Below are 18,909 nucleotides of genomic sequence, written 5' to 3'. Positions count from 1 at the left end.
AGTGAAGACAATGATCTGTTTCTCTTAGTAGACAAGAAACAAATAGGTAAAATATTTAAGTGCTATATTCAAAATGCTAAGAAGGAAAATAAAGCATAGAATGGATAGCTTCAACTAAAAATGTACTTTCACAAACTGCATCAAGTGAGAAAATCAGAGTAACAGCTAAGGTGAGGACAAGCCACAATCCTGGGACAAGCCATAGACTTGGATCTCTATTCTGATCTTAGAGGGAAAGAAACAGACATTCCTCAACCCCGTTGTATAAATCTTAGAATCTCGAACTCTTTGAATTGGAGAGGGGGAACAGACACCTTAAATCGGAAAGGGTTTTCTTTCATTCTGCTTCTTGAGGGCCTCCCTATTGTGTTCGGAGAGGATTCCTACAACTTACACTAGTATGTCAACGATTTTCCTAAGAGGGACAAAGATCTAAAAAATGGTGTGGGAAGGAGCCGCCTGGTATAGGAAGGCAAAAGTATTCCCAGCGAAGGGAAAGCAAGGGCAGAGCCCTGAGGGAGGGACATGCAATGAGCGGAGGGACAGGACAAAGGGGAGGGGAGGGGATGTCAACGAGCTGACCAGGAGGGAGGTCATGGGGGACTGGCCTCGTAGATCCTGCAAGAAATGTGTATCTACACTGAATGAGATAGAAAATTATTGGAAAATTATGAGCAGAAAGGTGACAAGATCTATAGGAAGTCTTCTCCCCTTACCTAATTCTCTACCTGTGCTAGTGCCATTCCCTGGAAGAAGAAGCAGGCAAACTCCCTTTAGAGGGGAAAATGGTCTAATAGAGAATTTAAACAGGAAATTTATCAAGTAAATAGTAGTAAGGAATGACTGAAAATGGAAGAGATGTTATTATCCTGAAAGCGAAATGAAGGTTTTCTTTCGTTTAAGGATGTGGCTTCATTAAGAGTTTGAATTCAAAGCCCTTGGCAATGGGCAAGGAGGCACCTGATTGGTGGTGCTGTTCTTATATCAGTCAGGGGCAAAGCAGGTGTTCAGCCCTAGTTCATCCTAGCTTGATGCCTGTATTGGTGGCCAGAGCTGTTTCATGCCTAGGGCACATTAAAAAAAAAAAAAGAGTTTGAATTCAGTTGAGGAGCAAAAAGGTAAGCTGCACTTCTGCCTACAAGAGATGTGCCTGTGCATTAAATAATATTTTTTCCATTACATGGTCAGGGGGCAATAAGAAAGAGCTTCATCCAACAGTCACCATTACAGTTTAAAAGTAAACACTGTGTCATCAGATATTTATTATATACCAGCGGGGGCTGAATTACTTTACTAAGCAGTGCCAGACCAGGACTAGAGCATTTACAGGGGGCTATCTCTCTCTTCCCTTTTATCCTTATCCTAATGTGACTGACCCCAGGAAAATGCATCAAGGACAGATTAATACCAAGTCCTTGGGGGCAAAGCTCTGTCTCCTCATTTGGGTATTCTAAATCTCTTCTTCTCTATATCAATGACTCTCAATATTACTGGACCAGCGTCAGCAACATGACCTGAGACCTTTTTAGAAATGGACATTATCTGCCCCCAACTCAGATCAATTAATCAGATCCTCTGGGTGGGGCCCAGCAATGTGTATTTCAATAAGCCCAGCAGGTAATTGTGATGCATGTTGAAGTTTCAGAACCACTGGTCTAAACAGAAGAATGGGGACCTTCTCACAGGTGCCTCTTAATTTCTCCTTCACACTTTTCATCTCTTTGCCTCATGGTGCTGCATTCTGGCTAATTTTTTTTCAGATTTGTTGTTCAAGTTACAAACTCTTTCTTTTATCAGGTGTATTTAGGGTTAAAAATGTCCTTTGACTTTTTTTTTTTTGCTCCAAATATATCTTTTATTTCTAGAAATTTTATCTGGTTAATTTTAAAATCTGCTTGGTCATTTGTTATATATATATAGTTCCTTATACCCCACACATATTTTCAAACTTGGCCTTTAGTTCTTGTAAGAGATCAAACATATTTTATACATATGTCTGGTATTTTCATTGTCCTTAAAAATACTTGAGAGTCTGTCTCTGCGGGTTCTTCCTCATGGTGTCTTGTTTTGTTATTTTTGATTGTGGGCTTCTCAATTACATTAGGATTTATTATGGAAGACATCGAGGACTGGCATGATGACGAGTTCTTAAGAGAGATTTGAATTTGCTTCTGCCAGATGGTCTTTGGGACACCAAAAATTTGGGATCACTCTAATTTCTCAGCCTGAGGTTTTTGACCACCCATGTGCTGTGTATTTAGGCTTCAAATGCATGTGCAGATTGGTCTGTGGTTATAAATTCTGAACAGTTTCATTTTTCCTTTTCATTTAGCACCTATGTTTCAGAGGGTTGATTTTTCTTTTAGGGCCATGATTAGGGATACAATTGTCTCAGTTTACTTCTACTTGGAGGGCATAGCCACTTGAGGTACAGCCAATATGGGGAAGATGAGGATCTATATCACACCCCTCATCGTGGGTGGGACTTTGACTTCGTCCTTTCTCTTTTTCAGCCGTGTGAGAATGAAAGTTCATGTTGGCCTGACCTGTGGTGGCACAGTGGATAAAGCGTCGACCTGGAAATGCTGAGGTTGCCGGTTCGAAACCCTGGGCTTGCCTGGTCAAGGCACATATGGGAGTTGATGCTTCCAGCTCCTCCCCCCTTCTCTCTCTCTCTCTCTCTCCTCTCTCTCTCTCCTCTCTAAAATGAATAAATAAAATAAAATAAAAATTTAAAAAAAAAAAAAAAAAGAAAGTTCATGTTAATTTTCATTCAACAAATATTTGCAGAGTTAAACCCAGCTACAGTGTGGTTCACTTAATTCTCAGTCTTAAGACTGAGAATTCCTTACTTTCTTATTAACGCAGTGATCCTTTTAAGAGTTACTTTTATCTATTATTCAAGAAGTTTAGTTGTTTTTAGTACCAGAAACAAAAAAAAAGTTGCTTTGGTTTTCTTTAAAGGCCATTTATTTTCTTGGTGGGCTCATTCTTTATTTAAAGACGTCTACCACCTTACCCATCCCTGTGTGACAATGGTGGCAGAGGCTAAAGTGCTGTAGCTGTAAGCCAAGGGAGGCCATGGGTTCCTGGAAAACCAGCAGAGGCTAGGAACAGGCAAGGAAGTATTCTCTCTACAGGTTTCAGAGGGATGATGGCCCTGCTGACATGTGATTTCACACTTCTGGCCTCCAGAACTGTGACACAATAAATTTCTGTTATTTAAAGCCTCTCAGTTTCTAGTACCGTGATGGCGAATCTATGACACGTGTGTCAGCACTGACATGTAGCCATTGTCACTGACACGCGGCCGCATGCGGCCACATACCAGAGAAGTATGGGGCCGCATGCCGAGAAGGACGTTTCATCCTCTGCTCCTGCATGGTCAAGTGCAGTAGCCGAGGATAAAACATTTGCTGTAGTGCAGACACTCTGTGTGAGAGATCTGTTAGGCCAAAACAACAGAACTCCAGCACAGAGCATCTAGTTCTGGGACTTCCAGTTAGGCTGTTAGAGGATCTTTGACCTCACTTCCGGCCGGCGGAGCAGGGAGCAGCGGAATGCCACGGGGGATGCATCTCTGGGGGCCCTGTGATCACCATTACCAGCAACCACATAACCACAGCAACCATCATCCATCCAATCTACTTTCTGGGGTGTCGTGGATTTCTAATTGACCATCATTACTGAGATAAGTGAGGGGGAGGCTGGGAGAGGCGAGGGCCTGTGCTATGGGTGCCATTTCCCACCATTAGAAATAGCGGCTGCCATCTTAATTTACATAAGATGCAACTTGCAGAATTTCAAGACAGCATCTGGGCTCAGGTGTTTGTCGACTTGAGGTCAAAGCTTGAGAATCTGGAAAGGTGCCGCTTGGAGAATCAAGAGGAGTGTCACTACGAACAGGGTATTTGGAGTGTCTGGAACTGATTACCAGACACTTTTAGCACCCTGAAAAATATAGCAATGGCTTTACTCACAATTTTTCCCTCTATGTACTTTTGTGAGAGCTTATTCTCAGCGTTAAATAATATCAAAACTAACAAAAGAAACAGATTGACAGATGAAGTTAGTAGCGCTTGCTTGGGCTTGAAGTATACAAAATACCAACCTTCAATTAAAGATTTAGCCAATGAAATTCAGCAACAGAAAAGTCACTAATAGGCAGGGTAGCTAAAGAATTCCCCCTCCCCCTCATTTATCTTAGTTCACGGCACCCCACACAAGTTAAATAATATCAAGACCAACAAAAGAAACCGATTGACAGATGAACAAAGAAGTCACTAAGTAGGTAAGTTAAATAATTAGTTTTTGGTTTATTAAATACAGTTATATATTACAATTATACATTTTTGTTATTTAAACTATAAATATCACAAAATTATGGTTTTTTTCTCAAGTGACACAGCACCTGAGTTATGCTCAGTTTTTTGGCAAATTTTGACACACCAAGCTCAAAAGATTGTCCATCACTGTTCTAATACTATGTTACCACAGCCATAGGCCACTAATGTAGCCCTTTTCAAAATAATCCATTTATAGTGTAAGGATCTCTAGGATAGGTGATCGCCTTACAGCAGTGGTCCCCAACCTTTTTTGGGCCACGGACCGATTTAATGTCAGAAAATATTTTCACGGACCAGCCTTTAGGGTGGGACGGATAAATGTATCACGTACTGAGACTAGCGTCAAGAGTGAGTCCTAGACGGATGTAACGGAGGGAATCTGGTCATTTAAAAAAAATAAAACATCGTTCAGACTTAACTATAAATAAAACGGAAATAATGTAAGTTATTTATTCTTTCTCTGCGAACCCGTACCAAATGGCCCATGGACCAGTACCGGTCCGCGGCCCGGGGGTTGGGGACCATAGCCTTACAGACATTAGAGTGTGTCCCTCAGGAGAAGGGGAATGAGGAAGAAAAGCCTTTCCCAGTGTTTTTCCTAGAGTTGGATCTGTCATGCAGTTAGGAATGGCCCAGCGGTTGTGTTCTATTATTTACAACACCCATGGATGGATGTTTCACAAACTAGTATTGGAAACACTTTCTGACAAAGATTTAGTACAAGTTTGTTACATAGGGGAAAGAATACCTTTGTGAAATAATAGTATTCTCTTATAATATTTAAGGACAACTACATGGGACATTGTTGCAACTAGAAAACAGGCTGACAGGGCGTTGCTTCTTTTCAACAGTGTCAGTCCCACTTTGGCAACTAGGAGCTGAAAACAGCAAGCCAGTGCCCCTAGGTAGGACTCATAAGGAGGCTGGGAGGCTACTGGATGATGTCCAAATCCCGGATTTTAGAAGAGGTCCAGGGAAAAAATTTCCTCGGGACTATGTATACAGTGAAGATATAGCACTGGCACTATTTACCAGAGAACTGAATTAGATGAGGAGTTAACTAGGCAAAGGTGAAGAAAGAGTTAGGGTAAGAGAACATTCCTAACAGAGGGAAAAAACCTGGGCACAAGCTGAGTGGGTGGGTCGGGCATAGTGCCCACAAGGAACTGAAGGAAGGAGTGCGGAGTGTGGGAATCAGAGGGAAGGGAGGGCAACAGGAGGCTGAAAGCAGCAGGCTGTGGCTGATGACATGAGGCTTTGCAGATCACATTTAGAGAAGACTTTCAAGTGTTTTAAATGGTTGTTGGTAGAGGGGGGTTGGTAGATGCAGAAAGCCGGGGTTCACTGACCTACACAAAGTGCACAGACTGAGAGAGCCGGAAGCCTTGGGTCCAGGCTTGCTCACAATATCTTGTATGCTAATTGGGAAACTGACATTGAAGAGACTTTCAGTAACTCGGCCAATATTGCACTCCCTTATCTCATCCTCCTGGGGCCTCCTCTATGGGAAGGGGGCTCTGTTTAAAATTGGTTCTGCTATGTTAGCACCAAGTCCTCAAGTTTTCCATTAAAAATTAGCTCTTTTAATAAGAAGCATTTTCTTTCAGTTGAAATAAAATGGTATACAAGGCACAGCAAATAAAAATAAAAAATAAATGATCACAACCTGGGCCTGTATATCCTTAGGAAGCACCTTCTGTTGCTGATATTTAAGAGTCAAGGTCAAAGACTGAAGGGCCTGAAGAAAGCAGCTGGAGATGTTCATTCCGTGTGGAGTGGGTGGCTCACACACATGCGCGCTACGCTCAATGTACACCCAAGACAAGGGCTCATTAACTAAGGAACTGCCCTCTAAACACCTGAGAACACTTTGTGTCAGATTCTTGTGGAAAATATCCCGAGTTAAAAGTCAGGAAAATTAAATACTGATTAATAGTACTTGACTTTAATGACAGTCACCTCACTAGATATCCAAATTCACTCTGTTTTGTATTGCTTGGTACTCAGCAAACATGAATACAGGTACAGTTATTTTGATAGTCTATTTTTTTTTGATGAAAATTTCATATTACCTAAATCTTGTGTTCTATCTGGTCTCTTAGAACTCCCCATACTGGGGAGTCCCTGTTTCCATGGCTTTTGATGAAAACCAAGATTTTCCGGGAAGCATCTGAGTCTCCACCTTCCAGAAAAGCTTCCATGTACACCCCATTCCCCTCTATCTCCCACCGCCCCCTGTCCGTGCTCCTGCGGCAAACAGCCCTGACTACAACCCCTACTGTCGTTCCATCCCGCTGTACTCAGGCGTCTGCCCCTCACCGCTGTATCTAAAGAGCATGTTTTTCAAGAACACCAGTGACCCCATGACCTCCTTGTTGCTAAATCCAGTAATCAGTTCTCATCTCACTTGACCTACGAGTGGCATTTGTCACAGATAATCATACCCTTTGGTCAAGAAACACTTTCTCACCATCGCTTCTAGGACATCACACACGTGTATCTTTCCTTTTCCTCCTTCCCTCAGTCTGACCCCTGAAGGTCAGGATGCTTTAGTCTTTGCCATTGAATTTCTCTTCTCTGTTTCCATTCACTTCCTTGGTAGTTCATCCAGTCTTATGACTTTAATTTCCACTTATGTGGACAACTCCCAAATGCATATCCCCGGCTCCCAAATTTTAGACTGGTGTGATCAACCAACAACTCATCTCAAACAAAGAAGAGTTCTTGGTAGTTTAAAAAGTGATGGAAGCATTTTTAAAATGTTAAGAGGGATTGGAAGATTAAGTGAAAGATATTGCTTAGAAAAAACTAAAAGTCAAATGATAAAAATTTCTGAGAAAAAATAATAAAACATTTGACAATGTATTCAATAAATTCAATATTCTAGTATAAAACATTATAGGAAAAATGATTGATAAATGGAGAAAGGGAAATTACCAAAAACTAATAAAATAAATTTTCTATAATAAAAAATTATAGGTCTCTCTATAAAAAAGACTCTCTGAATGCACACCACAATATATTTTAAAAAATCTATACCAATGCATATGATTGTGAAATATCAGATCTCTGGAGGTAAAGAGGAGATCCTAAAAGTTTCCAAACAGAAAAAGAGGGTTATCTGAAGAAGCAGTCATGAGAATAGCATATGCTATTAGACTTTTCAAAATTGCAACACTGTAAGCTAAAAAATAATTCATTCAACAATGATTTATTAGCTGCCTACTCTGCACCAAGCACTATGTTGAGGTGCTGAATAGAGATGCCCTTGAAATTCTGAGAGAAAATTACTATCTTTCCAACCTAAAATAAGATATTCTGCTCAAGTAGACTAAAGTGCATGAACAACAGTAACAACTGTACCTCTTTTTTTCTTATTATTTATTCATTGTAGGGAGGAAAGAGAGAGAGAAAGAGAGAAGAGAGAGAGAAGGAGAGAGGAGCAGGAAGCATTAACTCCCACAGGTGCCTTGACCAGTCAAGCTCAGGGTTTCGAACCAGCGACCTCAGCGTTCCAGGTCAATGCTTTATCCACTGCGCCACTACAAGCCAGGCACAACTATACCTCTTATGAACTTTTGCTCAAAAATCTGAAGCACGTGAACTACAAAAACAAAGTTTGTAAATCAAGAAGGAGGAACTCAGGATTTGGGGGATAAGGGATGTGGAAGAAGGGCAGACTTGGCAGGGTGATTGAAAGAGATGTCCTGGGGAAAATATGGTTCAGATTAAGGGTGGGAAATTGGAGGTGGGGGAGACAGAACTCACTGATTACCTATTGTGTTTAACTATTTTGAGAAGAGTTTCAGAATTCTATTAATTCTGAAATTCCAAATTAAAAGTACTGGAAGTAGCAGCCTCTGGGAGTGAGACTTGATTTACATCACAGGTGTCATAATAATATTTGATACTTTATGGTCATTTGTTTCTTAATAGAAATAAGTATGCATTTTAAAAAAGAACTGAATCAGAATCAAAAATTTCCAGTAGAAGTGAAAATAAGATAGTATTTTCCTTTTTTCTCAAGCCTAACTTAGTTTCAAAAAGAAGTTTGTTGTTTTTCTTTCAAATAAACATGATGCGTTGTTTTTCAATATCATTGCTACTGTCTACTTTAGAATACTTTGAATAGAAGAGCAACAGTTTCCACACACACAGAGGCAGATTTTGCAAAGTCAAGACTGAAGTGAAGTATAGGCCTCCATAAACAATTGCATCATGCTATGTAGCCTGTATCTTAAGAAGGGAGATAACATTTTCTTTATCAAAGCAAGTTAAAAGAGGCTATAAATTATATAATATCTGTCTTCTGATTCACAGAGAAATACAATCCATCTGGAACTAAGTAGGAATAGAGCTATATAAAGTCTAAGTAAATATAAATTATAAATTATAAAGAGAAGAATGTTTCCACCTTAGTGCACCCATAGTTCTGGTCAATTTCTTTTTTATATTTTGATATGATGGAAGTCAATTGACTGGTTACCAAATACCCAGGACATTTTAATATTTACTTTCCAATAAATAAAATTCAGTGGAAAGAATAAGAACCATAATGAAAATAAGTGAGTTAGATCTACTTAAAGTGTTACTTTTTTAGATGTTACTGTTAAGAATACTAATTTCCTAGTGTATATATAGTGAGAACCCAATATCTGTAACATCATTGTGGTGTTAAGCATATAAAAAGTTGAAGGTATTAATGTGTTCTGAATGTGAATAACCTTTTCACCCCAAGAAACATGAATTCAAAGATGGTTAACCACAGAAGTGAAAATATCTTGGGTGGTCTAACGCTAGACATTTGTTCTTAGTGTATTTGGCCAAAGCACAAACCCACCAAGGAGTCTGGCATGATGGATGGTGTCTTCCTAGAAGATGCTTGGGATTAAGCAGGTTGTTTCAAGTCAGACACGGTAGAGTAATTGTGGCAAGAAGGCTGTGGAAAGGTTCACCACGCATAACAGGCCCTTTCTCCATGACGATGTCCTTCATAGAAGCCAGCCTCCTTTAAGAGTTTTACTTTCCCCCAACCCACGTAATAAATACAACTAAAAATTCTGAACATTATATATAAAACAAACTAAGAAGAATCTGGAAAGGCATAGATAGTCCCGCTAGGGACCTCAGGACCCAAAAAACAACAATGTAGCCTCATACATCCCAGATTGGTGTGTGTATACACACACACACACACACACACACACACACACACACACACACACACAGCTTGCTCTCTCTAGCAAAAATAGTAGGAAAGGGTTTAGCATGATAGAAGACTTTTAGGTAATAATTGCTCTACTACAGTCAAATACCACAGAAAACAAGAAAAAAATCCATGGTCCTATCCTTTTCACACCACCCAAGGCTGAATGGAGAACTTAAAATTCCACCCTCACCAAACTGTAACAAAGTGTCGATGAGACCCATTTTTCTCACCCTGCTGGTGCCAGGCTGGCATCAGCAAAGGCTGGATAAAAAGTTAGCCATAAGGAGGACACTCCCACCCTGTGATGTCAGTCGCAGCCAGTTGGGCAGTAGAAGTGACCTCACAAGGCAGGCCCACCTTTTCTAGCTGGTGTGGTAGGAGCGGAGGCATAGTAGAAAGAAAAACACAATGATTTTGTTCATTAATTTATTTTTTATATTGCTACTTGATTAATTTCTACTTTTATTAATTTGTTCCTTTTATTTTTATTGTGCATTTTTATTTTTTTCAGCTCTTTATAAATTTTATACTTACTTTATTCATTTTATTATATTTATTATTTTCTAATATAAAAATTAAGTACTATTCAGGCATCTTTTAATGGACTGCATGTTAGAAATATCTTATTTATGTTTGGGTTATATTATATTACTCACCCTTACTTCTTGGAATTATGACTCACATCAAGTTCTGAGGGTAAAGGAAGATGACCCTGGATAAACTCAGTGATGCAGGGAACCAAAGAAGTATCTGTTACTTTACATGTTAGTCATAATTTTATGTCTGTGATGAGCTTCACAGAACTTCACGATCCCCATGGAATGAGTGGACAGAGAACTTAGGCTGGAAATTGTTGTCCTTGGCTGAGGGTAGAAAAAAAAAGACTTCTATTTTCTTTTGTGGAGTTCATTATGGCTGCCTTACAGCCAAACTGGCTGCATTTATAGGTTAATCCTCTCATCTTTGTGGTAGTTAAAGACTCAGGAAATTCTTTTGAGATCCATACTTTTTTTTTTTAATTAATAAACATACACAAAATAAAAAGAGGACCAAAGATGAATATCAACGTGTACACAAACAAAATTTCTATCAATTCTTTGTTTTAAAAAATATATATATATATATATATATATATAAATCTAGAAATACAATGTTGGTACAATAAATGGAGCAGTTCCCTTAGCAATTGGGAAACACTGGAAAAGTTGATCTCTATGCTATCAAGCATGGAATTTGGGTTTTAGGTGGGCTCTGGTAATGTCATCATTTTAGAGAATAATTCGAAGGGAATCATAAGGACATATTTTCCAAGTTTTCATATGAGGCAATTAGGAAGCTTAAGGTAAGATTCTAGGGCTTTTTGGAATTATTTTGGAATTTCCCATTGGCAGTAAATGAATATGAACGCAGTGCTTCTCTCTTCTACCATTGTCTTCAACTATTATAGATTTTACTGATGCTATAACAAAGTAATTGGGTCAATTTTAGGTAAAAGTAGTGCATTTTACAAATAAGTCTTTCAAAACCCCAACAATAACACCTAAATGGTTATAGGGGACAAATTACAAGAATACTAGAATTCTAAGTGACTCTCAGTTAGGGTTCTAAATTTCATTACAAGGCACCCTATATATTAAAAGGTGACCCTGAATGTGAATTATCTTAATCTTTACCCTCTGTTGCACCTAGACAATTTTGGGAAGCCTAAACCTAGGTCTGCTGCTAATGAAGACGAAAAGCTTGGATCTTGGAAGACCAGAGCCAAAAAAAGTGAGCAAAACTTTCATACACCCAAAAGGAGTTTTATCCCCAATGTTTACCCTGGTAACTGAGCTCCATGGCAATCGTGGCTAAAGACAATAGAATGAAAATAGATCAGAGCAGTAATTTTTCCCACCTATATCTAGAAATATTTCCTGTTAAGTGATCTCAAAAGCCCAAAGAGAAGGTTTGAGTAAGGCAAGCTCCAACATGAGACTATTCTTCAGACACCAGGCATCCGCTACCCCAACATGCTCATCTTCTATAAGCCGATAACTTCAGAACACACAGCAAAGTTTATAAATATCTTTCCCTGTTCCTGTGCCTGTTTATATGTAAGAATGTAATGACAAACAGAGGGACACATGGACTCTGTTTCACAGCATAGCAGAACCATAAAATAATGTAACTCTCTCCTAATTGCATTATGAGCGAGTCTTCTCTGGCCATTGACTTACATATAATAAGGCCTCTTGCTATGAAATGCCTATAAATATGCAATTCATGAATAGTCTAGCTAAAAAGTCTGGTGAGAGCCATGACTCCTCTTATTGGTGAACGCCAGGAAACTGCAAAGACAATAAACCTTGGCGTCTGCTCCAGGCTAACTGGCTGTGGCCAAGGCATACTGTTCACATGTCACTTGGGTCTCTGCCAGGCCATTAGTCATTACACATTCTGCCCCAATGGTGCTTTAGAAATGGAGCGGGCTCTGAAAATGCTCAGAGGGAAGGAAGAGAAATACCAGTTTATATTCGGTCAGGTTAAATTTTTTTGGCCTTTTCCTTTCCTGGGAAAGCTACACTTAAAACAAAAACTGAAATCCTTGTTAGCCAACCTTCAAAGCCACTTTTCCTGTAAAAGTATGTAGTGGTTATTGACAGCTGCTTGAGGTAAAGATGAAAGCTAAAGGAAAAGGGAAAGTTAACACAACAAAAGTGGCAGATGTCAGGACAATTCAATTCACTTCCTCAAATGATCTGCTTATCCCCCTTCGTTTTCTTATTCATCTCTATACTTTCTAGAGCCTTTCCCATGAGCTCGTCTACCAATGAACACCATAATATGCCGCTCTGAGTACTATCTGCTGTGTCATTGCCCAGAAACTTTTGGGACTGAATTATTAAGGACAATATCTTTCTGTAAGCAGTAAACCACAGAGATTAATAGCATCTCTACCCCAGACACAATAATAAAAAACAGCTGACCATTTAAAAAAAAAACACCTCCATTTGGATTGATCTCCAAACAATGGCTTGACTTGTCTAACAATTGAGTCAATTAAATTTAGATAGCTAAAATGCTAAACGCATTAAACCAAGTGTAAAAATCAGCTGTGTTTATACTGCTCAGTCTCCTCACAGCTTAATCGGTAAGTAAAATCAACATACAAATATGAATCTGTGAACATGATTTGAGGTCATTTTTGTTACATGTTGTAAACAAATATTTCAGCTACAAATGACAGACACACATTTCAAACTATGTTTCTACAGATACAGGAATTTATTTTGCTGTTGGTCAAATAAGTTTGTAAAATATGATTTTTATGTTTGCTCACTTATAGTTTGCATTGGGGTCTGGGCAGCACCGCGTATATGTCTGTGAAATTGCAAATTACCATCCTGCTTGGGAAGGGCCATTGTCTTGCTAATGTTTGCTGCAGGTTTTCGAGTCAGAAAGTTTAGAAAAAGGAGAGGCAGAGAGAAGGAAGCCATGTTTGCAGAGTGAGAACAGAGAGAATGATGTGCAGATGGGGAACCAGAGGTGAGGGACTTTTGTAAGCTCTGCTGAGACTGGTGGGGCCTTTGATTCTAGGAGGAATCAGAAAAGATTCTCCTGGTTGTGGAACCAGATAATGTATCAGGGCTTTGTGAGCTCTGAATGAGTGAAAGGGAAGTGTTTTCTCTGTGTGTTTTCACCGGCTCATTGGCCGGTGTTAGACTTTAATAAAGGAATGGCCCACCATTGTTTGGCTCCACTGTTTCTTTACCGTCTGCCCAAATCTAATGGGAACCTGCATGTACATGGCCACAATGGCTGCAGCTGCAGACCCTACACTAACTTAACTAAAAATTCAGGGAGATACTAACTTCAAATCAATGTCTCAAAATAGCTTCCCTTTGCAGGTTAGTCCCCTCTGACAGAGGAGGGCTTCTTATAAATTAAAAAGATGGCCACACTCTAAAAAAATGTTAAAGTGCTGACATTGAGAATACCTGGTATGTAAAGATAGATAGATAACTTATCCACAATCACATGGTCATTAATTAGGAAAGTTAGAATAAATTTTTTCATAGTTGTATATCATAGGTTCAAAATATATTTCAAAACATTTCTTGGAAGTGTATCATAAATTGCTTTTCTCTATATTATTTTGTGTTAACTTTCACATTCTGTGACATTATTTATAAAACTACTTTTAGTGGATACAGATATTTCTGCAACAAAGTGGATAATGTGGCATATATCAATGCTAATCTGGACATACCTCTTCTCTATTTAAAGCCATTAAGTGGGTCTTCATTAATACTAGAATTAAGACCAAGCTGGTTACTTTAGTATGCAGGGCTCTCCATAATCAGGCCACAACCATCTCAGTTTTCTGCTCAGCAAGAACAATCCCTTAAGATAAAACAAAATTAAATTAAAACAATAGCCACATATATCTCCTGCTTAAGTCATTTTTTACAACCCTCAATACCACAGAAAAAGAGATACCCATCGTTCCCCACCATCCATGTAACAAATCTCTGGGAGGATTCTTAATGTCTGCTTTGAGCCACATTCTCCTCTTTGAGCTACTCATCTTGGACAGAAGGATGGTGTTCTTGGTTGGTTCAGCTTGCGACCTGCACCTGTCCCTTTGTTTAGGTGGGAGGAATGTATGGAGTCCATGCTGCCCTGACCTAGCCATCTGGGATTAATATCTACCAACAGAAAGGCCTGTTTTACAACGCTACAGGCTGTTTTTCTGCTCTGATTTTAGATTGGCCAGCGTGAACTACAGTTTGTCTCTATTTTATAGAACGAAGGAGACTTGTTTAGATTATTGGTCCCAAGTTAAAGTTAGTGTTGACAAAGGCCGGAGTCAGGAACTAGGGTAGGACATAAACAGAGTCAGGATTTGGAGAAGGAGAAGAGATAACACAATTCCTCATCTTCTCCCCAACTCCTGCCTGGCATCCCTTGCTTGATAATGGTAATTATTACTCCCCTTTTACGAAGCTCTCAATTAGCATGCAGACTGGGACAAGGAAATTTGTGGGGAAGGGGACAGGATAGGCAGTTCTACCATGTCTACATGGGGCTAAGGGTTGCTCTCACCAGATATGAGGAAGAGGGATGCTGGAATACCCAAAGAAGGCATACTGTTCTTAAAAACCAATCATAGCAAGCATGTCAAGTCCTTTACCTATCCCTGAAAGCAGTCTTCTCATAAGCATTCTTTTGGCTCAGCCTAGAGACTATATCATTCAGTTTAATTATATATTATCTAATTTTTATGTAAGGAGATATGTTAGCTCTACAAAACCTGGTTAAAGATATTGTGGTAGAGATGTTAATATTATCATCCATGATTTTATTTTACATGATAAATATCATTAAATGACCCCAAAACAGAAATAATAAATGAAGAGAGAATATCTATATAATTGTATATATCAGATAGTTTACAAATAAATACTTAGTTGCCAGGGGGCATACTGAAAGCAGGGAATGTGGAAGGAGAGAGAGAATCTAATCCTACACATAAATGATAAATGCTTTACTCAATAATTTTTATAATTTTACAGTTAAAATAAGATTGTTTGGCCCTCTTTATCTTAAAATTACTAAAAATTAATCTGAAATGGAAATTTTTAAAATACACCAACAATATAATTCTAGTAACATCAGAAGTCTAAATCAAATATTTTCAGCCCTGGCTGGTTGACTCAGCAGTAGAGCATTGGCCTGGCATGTGAACGTCCCAGGTTCAATTTATGGTCAGGGCTCACAGGAGGAGCAATTATCTGCTTATCCACTCATCCCCCTTCTCCCTCTCTCCCTCTCTCTCTCTTTTCCTCTCCTGCAGCCATGGCTCAAATGGTTCAAACAGGTTGGCCCCAGGCGCTGAGGAGGGCTCCATGGCCTCACCTCAGGTGCTAAAATAGTTTGGTTGCTGAGCAACAGAGCAGCCCCAGATGGACAGACCATCCCCTCATATGGGGCTTGCCAGGTGGATTCTGGTCAGGGCACATGTGGGAGTTTGTCTCTCTGTCTCCCTGCCTCTCACTTAATAATAAAAAAAAAATACTTTCATAATATGAAGTAGATGTTTAATCCATGAAGCCATTCCATCTGGGATTCTAAATGTTATATGAGCCACCAGACTCTCCCTAGGTTTTTCTATTGAGAACTGCTTAAATATTGAGAACTGATATTTTAAAATTTAATATTTAATCAAGTTTAAACAAGGCAGAGGGCCAATTTTTATAAAACTTTGCAAACTATGCTCTCTCAATAGAAAGTAGAAAATTCATTTTCAATTTTCCATGAAGAAACATTTACTACTTTTCTTTTGTCAAAGGAACATTATAATGTTTAGGAGATAACCCAAATAGATAATAAATGAAAAAAGAAAAAGTCTGAATTTCGTGTTCTCAAAAAATAACACTGATTCTCATGGAATGTAGCCTCATATAAACTGCTTCCTCATATAATTCCATTACTCCTGCTGAGCTCAGTTTTCTGTATCACTTTACCCTTTAAGAATTCCTGAATTTCAAAAATAAATAAGTAACTATATGAATTATTTCATGCAATAACAAAAATCCCAAAAGACATATTTTTGCATTTCTATTTCCTGATTTATGGTATTTATCTTCTCATAGTCTTACTTTCTTCATCTTATAGAATAAAACTAATATGGTATGTATTTCTAGAATAGTCTTCAAAGTCTAAGCATTTATTTTCGAGACTCAAGTATATCTGGGTAAGAAGAGTAATAAGTAAACAAACATTATGTATAACAAAAATTATATATACTCCACTCCATTTCATTTTAAGTAGATAGATACCGCTATATCTTAAGCTACTGAAACTGATTTTTAAGGTAGTGATAGAAAAATGTTTGGAAAATATGTTCCAGCATAAGAAATAGAGACTAGAAAGAAAGTAGTAAAGGGAAAAGAATTAACATATTTTGAATGCTTATTATATATAAAAAAAAACTACAAATTTTCATAACAAAAAGAAATACACCAAATATTCTTTTGAAGTCTCCATAGAGTCTTTACCAACTTCTACCATTTCTTTTAGATCGGGTTTAATTTCTTTTGAACCTTGAGTTTATGAGATAAAACCAATTTGCTGAGTTGCATTTATAACCTCAGTCCATAGTTTTGTCTATGTATTCCTACAGCATTCTGTATGCCTTTCTATCTAACTTATTTATTTAGAGAATTTATACTTGGAAACCAGGAACTGGATATACCATTTCCTAGGCTGTGAAATATATTCCCAACATATACAAATATGTATAGATTCAAAAAAACAGATACAAAACTATAGCTATACAATGAGATTCTAAATATTCTAAACTTAGGTGCCCCAAAGTGTCTTAAATGTTCACAATTGTATTTACTACAAATAAGCAAAAGGATAAATTTACAGTTTAATGATTATACACATAGGTTATGACATGCAGAGGTCATAATTTCTCAATAAACATTAGTCAGGCTCTCCACTTTTTTTTAAAGAAAATATTTCCTTTTGTATTTGGGGAAAGAGGAACCTGATGAATTAAAATCAGCACTCGGGATCTCTTGTTAACTCTGGACCATTTGAACAGCTCCTGCCCTCTGTTAGCCTCTACAAGAGCTTTAGCGGATCCACAGGAAGTTTATTCAACTGCTTCTCATCACATCCACCCATGCAGATTTACATGCAAAGAGCCCAGGATGTCCAAAAACCTGGACTTTGAAAACAGAAAGGAAGAGAGAAGGGGAGTGGGTGAGAAAAACATTTTTGAAACATGTGCCTTCCAACCCATTTGTAACAACTGCAGCCTTTTACACAGTCATTTTATTGAAATTATTAGCTGTTAGAAAGAAGTTTTGTCATCATCATTGGAGTATGTTGAGCTCACCAGGACACCTCATGCTTTTCAAAGCAAAAGAGAAAGGCAGGAAATAACTGCTATTCCATTTTTTTTTAATTTCCTGAAATGTGATGATAAATTAAAGTGATTGTAAGTACAAAAGCAGTCCCCAGTGAGCCTGGTCTCTTAGAACACTCTTCACAGAGGCTCTTCTGTGTCACCCACCTTGGAGGGATTCTTGGCACCATTTGTCTGCATCCTCGTTCACATCTCGGTCTAATCATAAAGCAGCTATTCTTTTCTATTTCAGTGTTTTGAAGTGATAGGGTTCCTCATGGCCAGCCTGGTTCTACTTATTCATTGCTCAAAGGAAATACAAAACTTAAATAAAATTTAAGAGAAAGTACATAAAATTAAAAAATACTGGAACAGAATATTTTATCCTTGGTGCAATTTTGCCTATTATTTCTTTTGAGAGATACTGTCACCTTTCTAATCCTTGCCAAAAGAACCATTTCATTTCATTTTATGAAATCCTTGTAAAGTGGTAGTTTTCTGACCATGCACATGGCTCTCTGGCAGAAGTCACTGGACCAGTAAGACTATAATGGAGAAGAAATCTATCTATTGACAGACAAGCAGCTTGTGAGGTAGCCTAGCATTAGAGCTTCATTCGATAGCTACCACAATGAATCTCTCTGAGGAATTAGAATCGGGAGCTCAGAGTCAGTGAATATGTGAACTCAAGAGTTAGGTAGAAAACTAAAAAGAATGACCCACTAAATGGGAGAATACATTCACCTATAGTATATCTGATAAGAAATTAATATCCAAAATTAATAAAGAACTTATAAAATTCAACACCAAAATCTCCCAAAAAATCCAATTAAAAATGGGCAAAGAATTTGAATAGACATCTCTCCAAAGAGGATATATAGATGGCCAATAGACATATAAAAAGATGCTCAACTTCACTAATCATCAGAGAGAAGCAAATTAAAACCACAGTGAGATATCAGTTCACACCTGTCAAGAATAGCTATCAACAATAAATCAACAAAAAACAAGTGATGGCAAGGATGAGCAGAAAAGAAAACCCTCATGCACTATGGTGGAAATGTAGACTGGTGCAGCTACTGTGGAAAGCAGTATAGAGTTACTTCAAAAAATTAAAAATGGATCTGCTTTACAACCTGGCAATTCCACTCCTAAGAATATATCTGAAAAAACTGAAACACTAATTTGAAAGAATAAATGCACCCCTATGTTCACTGCAGCATTATTTCCAATAGTCAAGATTTTACAGCAGCCCAAGTGTCTGTCCATCAGTAGTTGAGTAGATAAAAAGGCTGTGGTACATTTACACAATGGAATACTACTTGGCCATAAAAAAGAAGGAAATCTTACCTTTTGCGACTGAATGGATGGAACTGGAGAGCATTATGTTAACTGAAATAAACCAGTTAGAGAAAGACAAGTACCATATGATTTCACTGTATGTGGACTCT

At 38.2% G+C, this 18,909-nt stretch overlaps 1 non-coding gene across 1 annotated transcript; it reads left to right on the top strand.

Annotated features, from left to right (window-relative positions):
- Positions 1-933: 933 nt before the first annotated feature.
- LOC136336690 (small nucleolar RNA SNORA48) lies at positions 934-1,077 on the top strand. Its single transcript, XR_010731521.1, has one exon. It is a non-coding gene; the product is annotated as a small nucleolar RNA SNORA48 (small nucleolar RNA).
- Positions 1,078-18,909: the final 17,832 nt, after the last annotated feature.

This window comes from Saccopteryx bilineata, chromosome 4 (assembly GCF_036850765.1).
Source record: "Saccopteryx bilineata isolate mSacBil1 chromosome 4, mSacBil1_pri_phased_curated, whole genome shotgun sequence".
NCBI classification, from domain to species: Eukaryota; Metazoa; Chordata; class Mammalia; order Chiroptera; family Emballonuridae; genus Saccopteryx; species Saccopteryx bilineata.
Note: the sequence above shows the minus strand (reverse complement) of the source record. Positions and strands in the feature narration are given on the sequence as shown.